Source organism: Mastomys coucha, unplaced genomic scaffold (assembly GCF_008632895.1).
Source record: "Mastomys coucha isolate ucsf_1 unplaced genomic scaffold, UCSF_Mcou_1 pScaffold5, whole genome shotgun sequence".
Classification (NCBI taxonomy): Eukaryota; Metazoa; Chordata; class Mammalia; order Rodentia; family Muridae; genus Mastomys; species Mastomys coucha.
Genome location: NW_022196911.1, coordinates 17,112,618 through 17,121,866, shown reverse-complemented (window position 1 = coordinate 17,121,866; position 9,249 = coordinate 17,112,618).

The window sequence follows — 9,249 nt, the reverse complement described above, 5'->3', positions numbered from 1 at the left end:
TTCCAGTGAATTTGCAAATTGCTCTTTTTATATCTTTGAAGAATTGAGTTGGAATTTTGATGAGGATTGCATTGAATCTGTATATTGATTTTGTAATTTACTATATTAATCCTACCAATCCATAAGAATGGGAGACCTTTCCATCTTCTGAGATATTCTTAGACTTATTTCTTCAGAGACTTGAAGTTCTTGTCATACAGATATTTCACTTGCTTAGTTACAGTCACACCAAGGTATTTTATATTATTTGTGACTATTATGAAGGATGTTGTTTCCCTATTTTCTTTCTTGGCTTGTTTATCCTTTGTGTAGAGGAAGGCCATTAATTTCCTTGAGTTAATTTTATATCCAGCTACTTTGCTGAAGTTGTTTATCAGGTTTAGGAGTTCTCTCGTGCAATTTTTGGGGTCACTTAAGTATACTATCATATCATCAGCAAATAGTGATAACTTGACTTCTTCCTTTCCAATTTGTTTCCTTTTGATCTCCTTTTGTTGTCTAATTGCTCTGGCCAGGACTTCAAGTACAATATTGAATAGGTAGGGAGAGAGTGGGCAGCCTTGTCTAGTTCCTGATTTTAGTGGGATTTCTTCGAGTTTCTCTCCATTTAGTTTGATGTTGGCTACTGGTTTGCTGTATATTCCTTTTACTATGTTTAGTTATGGGACTTGAATTCCTGATCTTTTCAAGACTTTTATCATGAAGGTGTGTTCGGTTTTGTCAAATGCTTTCTCACTGTCTAATGAGATGATCATATTGTTTTTTTCTCTGAGTTTGTTTCTATAGTGGATTGCATTGGTGGGTTTCTGTATATTGAACCATCCCTGCATCTTTGGGATGAAGCCTACTTGATCATGGTGGATGATCATTTTGATGTGTTCTTGGACTTTCCAGGAGGATCACATTTATTTAGGATTAATTGTGCAGAAAAAAAAATGTTTGAAGGATTATTACCTGAGTTCTGGAAAAGCGTCTCTGTCTAAAGCAAAAGGAAACAGAGGAGCTAGGACAGAAGACAAAGAAAGTTTAAAGCTATAACTTTAAGAGAGTCTTTTGATGATCCAAATATATGTTTCCACACAGGTTTTAATTTTTGTTTAATTTCTCAATTTATTTCATTTTTCCTCAGTATATACTTTTTCCTCTGTACCTTAATATTAGGTAGCATGCTTGACTCAGAAGTCATAATGATCCATGAAAGAATTAAAAAAATCCATACTACTTCTTACTAGCCAAGAATATGTATATGCTGCCTATACACATTTATCTCTATAATTCTCCCAACCACCGTACCCTTTCAGATGAGCAACAAAGAAATTCAGTAACCTGTTCAAAGTCACTCAGGTAGTTACTAGGAAAAACAGGAATTAACCCTAAGCAGTCTGTCTTTACAATTAACTTTTAATTCTATCTTAATTCATTTTTGAGGACATAATTCCTGTACTACGAAAACTTCAGAGTCCAGAATATAAAAATGCATACATTAATTAAAATAAAATTAACTCAATAAGGTAATGGATAATTATGTTCAAATGAACAACTGTGGTAGTGGTAAGGAAGCCAAATCCCTTCAAAATGTTCAGTTTCCTTTTTATTCAGGCTATTGTGATTTCTGAAACCCTATGTAAGTAGTTAAGGAATTGCCAGTATTTGTTTAATTCTTTGTCTCTCTATGAGTTTCCTCAAAAATCAGTCACTGTGTCAAGAGTCAACTCATAGTCAGTGCAGGGTCTGCCTCACAACTCAGAATTTTAAAACACATGTAGAAAATGTTTCAGAGTGACAAAAGTACTCTTGGAAGAAAGAGATGTGGGGGAGAAGACTCGCAAAGGCAAAAGTTAAGCATCTCTATTATTGGAAGGCTGAGTTTTTATAAAAATAAAATAACACTGAAGTTTAAATAAACCCCTTCTTAGGAACACTCACATATACGAATTGTAGAGGGGGAAAGATGGTTCTGGAAAAGAGCTTGCATGTTCTTCTTCTATAAATGCATTAGGGACGAGGAATTCCCAGACCTTCAGTTTTAGTTACCCATACATTCCAGGAAGACACTGAAAGAGAGGGTTTGTGTCCATGTGGAACCTAGATGTGCAGCTAGACAGAGCAGCCCTCCATGAAAGGATTGCTATGATAAGCATCAGACAAGACAATAGTCTTGCAAGATCATTTTGTTTTAATGTGTGTGTGAGGATAGAATAGTTAGTAAGAGTATTTGTTTGTTTATATTGACAACTAATAGTTTTAACTGAATGCTGTTTAGAATAAATCTTGGCCCTTAACTTTTTTCTAATCACTAAATTTAGCCCTCAAATGATAATTTTTATCTACCATATAATTGCCCTAAAATACCAGGCTCTATGAAACATTAAAATAGTTGATATTATTAATTACAAAAGAACATAAATTATGGTGCATCCTTTTAAATTTGGCAGTTCAAACATTTTCATAATCGTATGTGTTGTGAAACCTACCTATAGTTCCTCATTGGCAAAGTCACTTGCCAGAAATACATGGTATTGAGGGTGGTGGGTCCAACTCCCTTCCTTGTCTTCTCTAGTGATTTTTAGACCAGGTTAGGAAGCTGCCACATTCTCCCAGGAAATTCTGTTCTTTGAGCAATATATCTTTTCACTTACTTTTTTATATGAGTGTGGGTCATCAGTCTCAATATGCATACCAGTTTTTGAGTTAAAGGGAATCTTATTCTGTAAAATAACTTAAAATACCTATATAGTTCATGGAAGAGGCTTATGATAGCATTGGTAGATAGACGTTTTTTCTATACATAGTTCTTGGTTTGGCTCATCAGAACTTTTTGGATTCTGAAAATAGGTTTGAACTTCACATGCTCACAGTCTGGCTTAATTTGCCTCATTCATGGCTATTCATGTGAGAAATGTTGACACAGCCATGTGGCTTTAGAATTTCCTTTCCCCACTAGGATGGAAAACTAAAAGCAATTTCCTCTGTTTAAGGAAGCTGAATCCATTAATGTCACCATCAAAGACTTGAAAAATTCAATGTTTTGATTTATACTGCTTTCTCATTTAAACTGCCTCCTTGGGTTATACAGATGGTCAGTTGATCTCAGAGAACAAAATTTAACCAGATGGTAAGGGTGGGTGCAGCTGTTTGTTCTGTTTTAGTGTCTCGCTGGGGAGAAGTCAACAGAACTGGCACCTGCTGCACAGCTTACCTACAAAATTCGTCTTTTCTCTGTATACATTTTAAAAGTGTGGTTAGCAGAACAGCTCATTCTCATGCAGAAAGAACATAACTAAGTATACCTTAGTGTTCACTTGAGTGAACTATGTCAATTTTCTGCTCTCCTAATTTAGCCTGTGGAGCTTATTGTCCTGTGGTCATACAGAAAATCTGGTCCATCATATGGAAGACATCATGTTGATTGGACCAAAGTAAAATATGGTGACTCTATTTAGAAGATACATTTGTGTCATAAAATATAAAATACACCCATGAAAATGCACCTTTGCTACATGGTTTATCTAGGAACCTAGTGGTCTAAAGTGTTTCTGGAAAATCTTCCAACAGCAAAAGACCAGTTGTTACACCTTACACTGACTGTTGCTAAAAACATGGATGTAAAGATTTATTCTCATTTAATGTTCAAACAATATATAATCAGAGTCAGGCTCCAATCTGTCAACTGAGCAATTGAGAAACTTGCTGAATCTTGGTGTGCTTAGAGGAAGGAAGGCTGTGTAACATCTAGAGTGCTTTACAAGCTGGTCTACCCCTTGGGGCATGTGCCAATGCAAATTCAGTGGCACTTCCAGTGGAAAATAAAGACACTCTATAGATTTTAGTATCCTGAAGGTAGAAGTTAAGTGTTAACACTAAGATGTTCTAGAACAAAGCCATATCCCTTTCTGAAAAAAAAATATGGTTCAAGATTGGCTTAATCATTGTGTTCCAGAGAGGCACCATTGAGAATCTATAATTTCTTTTCTTTGCAGAAAAGATGACAATTACATTTTTTTATTACATTCAACAATACTAATTTATAAACAGTATCTCCCAGACTCCTTTATTAGTAGACCTCTCATTCACTTACCTCATTAGGAGAATTTATGGAGACATTATTAAGTCTGAATCTCAGTCTTTTATATTTTACTCAGAATGGAAAATATTTTAATGCCAAATTTGATTCATGAAATTTACTCTTTAATCACTGCCTTCAAACTATAAATGGAAGGAGGAGATGGTATGTGTATTATTTTTTTATCTTTAATATGGTACATAATATGGAGTAATTTAACTCTAGGTGTAATGTGCTATTTTTCAAACATATATGTGCTCATAAAATTAACTGGTTATTACAAGATCTGCATGCTTAAAACACAACTACTATCTCCCTAATAAAAAAATATTCAAAATATGTATAATGTTAGAAATTCAATTTGACCCTATATATTAGAAACTACTCAAATCTGTGCCAGCAATATACATGTCCATGCATGCATTCACACACACACACACACACACACACACACACACACACACACACACACAGAGGGACAGAGAGAGCGGAGAGCGAAGAGAGGCAAAGATTCATATGTGAACTTTAACATAATCTTGCAACTTTTAGTCACTCAAGGTACTAATATTTCTTTTTGTATCAAAATTCGCAAAACACTGCAGAATTCCCCAAGAGTCTGCTTACATATTATTGCATGATTGATTGTCCTGGTATGAATCAAAGACATCAACAGCATTGGCTTGTAGCATGGCTGTCCTGGGGCTTAAGTGAGTTTTGGTGTTTTCCTTCTGGCATGCAGGTGTCTGTACTGTTTGATTTGATCCCAAAGGCACTCTTGTGAGAAACAAAGGTTAAGAAGAGATATGGTAAACAGTAGGAGTGAAAAGGAAGCTAATTATTTCAGGTGAAAGGCCACAGAAATATATTTTAGCACCTGCAAAAGTATGTGGGTATTTATGCAACAGTCTCTGCAGATTTGTGGGAGATGTCAATTAAGACACACTACCTTTTCTCCAGTTGCTTCTTCCAGCCATCTGTGGGTAATATGTTCCGAGAGTGGATGATGATCTGACAAAGTAGAAAATAAAACAAATGGTAAGGATTGGAGCCTTGCATAACAAAATACAAAACAAAGATCAAAGTCCCAGGGCAAACTGGGTAATTGTTTGGTTTTCTAAAAGCACAGCCCAAAGCAAGGAAAAAAGTTCTAACTTCTAAGCAACCAGAATATCAGCAAAGCATAAACAAAAGTATGTTTATCTTATACCTACCACAGAATTTTCTTGTATCCTTTTTCTGTTTAAGCCATTGGGCAGCTGCACATGCTACACTGGACATCCTGCTTTAATTTGCTTAGTGTAAGAGATTATTTTGAAATTCTAATGGTACCTTTTATGTAGCCAAATCCAAGAAAAAAAACTCATGAGTGCAAATGTGTAAGTCTATGAAAACCCAACATACAGTATAATGAAAATGAACTTCAGAAGGCAACAAAACATTCCAAGCACTTGAAATTCTATGCTGATAAAGGACTTTCTGTCTTTGAAGAGATAAAGTTAACTCTAAAGACACATTTGATCCTCACACTCTTTCTGTGACCACACAGGAGAGAACAGAAGAGACACATATTTTTTTTCTCACTATGACAAAAGTATCCACAGCCAGATATTAAAATATCCAGTATCCAGTTTTTCTTCTTGATTCCTTGAAGGTAAAAGAAAGTCATAAGACTAGTCCTATATCACTTATCAATTCATTACTCCGGCTTGATAAAAGCTTGTTTCCATCAATTCTATAGGAACTTTGTAAGATTGCCTTAGTAGCCAGAGAACTGAACTCAAAGTGACTAACACAGTCAGTTCCTTAATCACACTAAGCTAATGCTCAATATTGTCTCAGTGTTCCATACATTTAATATTGATAAGTACTAAAAAGGCCGAAGCAGAAAACATAGCATGTGTCTTAGAATTTAACATGTTTCAAAACTTTATAATAATTTATTATTGGTAGCCATAAACAAAAGATGCTTTTGAACCCAATATCATTTTTAAATTCAAATGTATTTTTAAACTATCTTTGAACTTTCCTATTCTTTTCCAACCATTATCTAACAAGGACTTACATACCCTCACTATATCTTTTTTCTTTCTTTTGAGAAGCAGTGTTGAGCATGAACAACTGCCTTTAATTCTACTCTACAACTGAGAGGAGAATAACTTTGAACTATTGAGCCTTCTGCTTCTGTGTCCCAAGTATTGAGTTTACAAGTATGTACCATCACACTTGGTTTTATGTGGTGCTGAGGATCAAACCTAGGGTTTCGTGCATACCAGGCAGGTATTTTATCAACTGAGGTACATCTTCATCTAAGTCTCTTTTGTTATTTCCTCAATGTATGGTATGGAGAGTAGTAGGAAGGGGTTAGAGGACAATTTGTGGTAATTACTTCTCTCCTTCTATCTTGTCCACCTCACCCAAATCTTTTATCTTCACTAAATCAACTCTTAATATTTATGAAATGTGAACCAAATATACAACAGAAAACAATATATTGTTTTGCTTATTTGTCTGAGTATGAATCAAGCTAATAAAATAATATATAAAATTTATACTAACCTCCTAATTTGCAATATATACTTCTTTAATAATCTCAAAAGCTAAGTTTGAATTTAGAATTTTTGGTTTCTCAGAAATTCTACAACAGAATGGATAGCCAAGCAAGTACTCACTACTAATCTTTATCCTATGATCCTATGGCCCAGTCTTTCCTTTATAATCAACCCAGAAACCTGCTATGGCTAAGGATGTAAGCAGCATGCTCAAGTGTTGTCATGGTAACCCAAAGCACATACATACCATCAGTCTGAGTCAGCTGCTGGGTGGAGCCTCTCAGAGGACAGCCATGCTAGACTCTTGACTGCCAGCACAATGTAGCATCATTAACAGTGTGGGGAATTGGTGCCTGGATATGGGATGGGTCTCAAAATAGGGTGGACATGGCCCAGTCATTCCTTCAGTTTCTGCTCCATCTTTGTTCCTACATTTCTTTTAGACAATTTTGGGTCAAAGTTTTGTAGGTGGGTTAGTGTTCCCACCCCTCCACTGTGGGTACTGTATAGCTACTGGAGGTGGTTTCTTCAGGTTCCATATCTCAACTGTTGGACATTTCTGCTAAGGTCACCTGCATTGACTTCTGGGAGCCTTCCTCATACTGTGTCTCTGGGATTTCCTAGATGTTTTAGTCAGAGTTTCTATTCCTGCAAAAACATCAGCAAGTTGGGGAGGAAAGAGTTTATTCAGTTTACGCCTTCCACATTGATGTTGATCACCAAAGCAAGTCAGGACTGGAGCTCAAGCAAGTCAGGAAGCAGGAGCTGATGCAGAAGCCATGGAGGGATGTTTCTTACTGGCTTGCTTTTTCAGCTTTGCTCAGCTTACTTTCTTATAGAAGCCAGTACTACAAGCCCAGGGATGGCACCATCCACAATAGGCCCAACCCACTTGATCACTGATTGAGAAAATGGCCCACAGCCGTATCTCATGGAGGCATTTCCTCAACTGAAGCCCCTTTCTTTGTGATAACTCCAGCCTGTGTCAAGTTGACACACAGAATCAGCAACTACACTCTAGAATGCTTCAATCCCTGACCCCTGGCAGCTGCATATTTCCATTTATTCTTCTGGCCCTCTGGGACTGACTCTTGTCTCTCCCCATGCCTGACCCTGTCTCTCTATTCACCTAGCCCTCCCCTCACCAACTCAGGTTCCTCCATCCCTATGCATAGACAGTCTCTTTTACCATGCCTGTAGTATCATCAAAAGTCCTACATCTTTTCCTTTCTCTAATCTTTTTCTTTTAACAAACTGGACTACACACTGCTCTCAGAATAGATCATTCCTTTTCACTTCTTATTTATTATAATATTTTATCTACCTGGTATGCTATGAACTTTCTCATTTTCTAAATCTTGCCTAAAATTTAATTACTCATATCTCACCTTTAGCTTCATTGGATTGTATCTAACATTATATAGCATTTATGAAGTTAGCATATTTATACTGAATTAATTTACATTAACAATCTCTTAGTTTAAATTCTTCCCAGATGCACACCCTGAGAAAAAGATTTGTATGCAAATAATTCATTTGGGAAATACAGGAATCATAAATAGAGAATAGAAAGACATGAGGGAAAGGAACTAAATCAGTTTAAATCAAGCCAGAGACTTTGGAGGCAAATAGTTCAGAGTATCTACCTCTTAAAAGATACAAAACTGCTGGACAGTGGTGGCACATGCCTTTAATTCCAGCACTTGGGAGGCAGAGGCAGGTGGATTTCTGAGTTCAAGGCCACCCTGGTCTACAGAGTGAGTTCCAGGACAGCCAGAGCTATACAGAGAAACCCTATCTTGAAAAACAAAAAAATTGCCAGTCCCACAACACCCAGAGGAAGCTCCACTCCCAGGCGCTCTGACACAGCCAGGATTGAGGTGAGCAGGAACCAACATCTGTCCCAACACTGGGAGTAACTGGGGCCATCGAGACCAGGCACACAGGAACTCTGCCAGCCCAGGGACTTGGGTTCCTTCTGGACTGTCTGGGCTGGGGTCCAGAGCAGACCTTGGGTGCAAGGTCCGCAGCCAGTCCCACAACACCCAGAGGAAGCTCCACTCCCAGGCGCTCTGAAACACCCAGGATCAGAGGTGTGTTGACACACCCAGGATCAGAGGTAAGCAGGAACAAACATCTGTCCCAACACTGGAAGTAACTGGGACCAGCTTGACCAGGCACACAGGAACTCAGCCTGCCCAGTGACTCTGGTTCCTTCCGGTCTGTCTGGGTTAGTGTTCTGAGCAGACCTTGGGCACGAGCTCTGCAGCCAGTCCCACAACACACAGAGAAAGCCACACTCCCAGGTGATCTAATAAGCCCAGGATCCCAGTATCCCAGAATCACAGGATCACAGAGACAGCTTGACTCTGAGGAGTTCTGACACAACCAAGATCACAGGAAGGACAGGCTCCTGTCAGATTTAGCAATGGCAGGTAGCACTAGAGTTAATCAGATGGCCAGGGGCAAGCGTATGAAAATAAACAGCACAAACCAAGGTCACTTGCCATCATCAGAACCCAATTCTCCCACCATAGCAAGTGCTGGCCACACCATCACACCGGAAATGCAAGATTCAGATCTAAACTCACTTATCATGATGATGATACAGGACCTTAAGAAAGACATAAATAGCAC